We start from the raw sequence: 1,857 nt of genomic DNA, 5'->3' as shown, positions 1-1,857 counted from the left end.
TTGAAATTTCAAACTCTGTATTGTTCCAGAGGCTTCTTACTAACTGTATTCAATTCATACATGAGAACACTCCAGATTCCATGGGAGGCTAGAGTCCTGCCTTTTGTCTCTGGTGTACTTGGTGGGTTTGGTATTTCTTCTGGGACTCTTGGTACTTGCAAATGTGTCTGTCTTCCTGTTCCCTGCCTCACCTATCCAGGGCCAGACCTATTTCCAGAGTCTCTCCAACTTCGGTCTACCCTATGCCACAGTATGAACTGACACCAACCAGGGAACAGAATGTAACAACTGCTACCACAGTACTAGGAATACGGGACCTGAATACCTGTAGGCGTAATTTTAGGCTCAAACCACTGAATATTTGACATATCGTCTCAGTTTGAGTTCTCCCAAGCAGACTCAGGGTGCAAGTCACTTACTTGAGAGATAACTCCAGGGAGCTCTGTGAGAAGGGAGGGAGAAAAGCCATGATAGGATAGATTAATAAGCAAGTTATAATTTAGGGCACCTTGGGCTCAACACCTCTGGGATCCCTCTGAAAAACGGTGGAGAACGTATCTCAGAAACATCACTCTGGGGAATGGGGAAGCTGGGAGCTTTATGCACCATTACAGACTGAATGTCTGTGCCCCTCTCCCTCAGTTCCTACAGTGAAGCTGTAACACTGAGTGTGGCTATATTTGGAAATGGGGCCTTTAAGTAGGAAATTAAGGTTAATTGAGATCATAAACTTGAGGCCCCGTTCTAACAGGATTAGTGTTCTTATAAAAAGAGACACGAAAGTGAGCTCTCTTTCTCTTCCCTCCCTCCATGCACACTTGCTGAGAAAAGTCCATGTCCAGACAGGGAGAGAAGGCAGTCATCTACGAGCCAGAAAGAGAGCCCTCACTGGAAATTGAATTGGTCAAAACCTTGGTCTTGGACTTCTAATGTCCAGAACGTCAAGAAACTAAATTTCTGCTTTTTAAGCCACACAGTCTGTGGTATTTCGTTATGATAGCCCGAGCCGACTAAATCATATGCTCTTTCACTCTCAGCAATTGAGAGTTGACCTTGAGGACACTGCAGATGGCTGGAGGTGGAAAGTTGTGTCACTGCATTTAGAACTTTCCACCTGGGCTGCAGGTAGACTCAGAGGCGAGCAAAGAGAATTTGGCAAGTCCACACAGTGTCTGCTATCGCATTGTCTCTAACCTTCATCTTACAAAAAACATTTCTGCATTGACTATTCTCATACATGTTTCATTTTGTCCATGTCAAAGAATAAACTAGGGATAAATTGGCTCAATCAAGTGGTGTGAATATTATAAATTGCAACAGATATGACCAAATTGTTCTTCTAAAGCATTATATCAATTTACATTCCACCTGCAATGTCTGATTCTCTGTGACCTCCTGACAATTTGTCAGGCATTTTGATCTTGCCAGCCTAATGGGTAGAACATAGTGTCTCATTATGATGTTTATTTGTAAATTTCTTTTGAATAAGTGTAATAGAGCATGAGACAAAGGTGGGGGTAGGAAGTTTTTCTGCTTCATTAGCAACCTCAACTCATACATCAATTCTTCACCAAAGGCATGGATATACTAGCAGTCTCAAAGGTTGTAGTGTTTTTGGCCTGGATGGGGCAGGAAGGAAATCCCCTTAGGTGTAATGCAGTCCAGGTATCATTTGATCTTAGTAGTAACCACGGTAACCATATAAGCAGCAACAAAGGCAGCGGAAGTAGTTTCAAAATACCAAAGGTTTTGAAGCAGATTTAAAGCCCAGGAAACCACAATGAGGGTGGGGTTAGGGGATAATAGTATATACTACATGGAAATTTTGTTTGTGCACTAACATAAGTTACCCCTACC

Source organism: Rousettus aegyptiacus, unplaced genomic scaffold (assembly GCF_014176215.1).
Source record: "Rousettus aegyptiacus isolate mRouAeg1 unplaced genomic scaffold, mRouAeg1.p scaffold_m13_p_12, whole genome shotgun sequence".
In the NCBI taxonomy this organism is placed as follows: domain Eukaryota; kingdom Metazoa; phylum Chordata; class Mammalia; order Chiroptera; family Pteropodidae; genus Rousettus; species Rousettus aegyptiacus.
Note: the sequence above shows the minus strand (reverse complement) of the source record.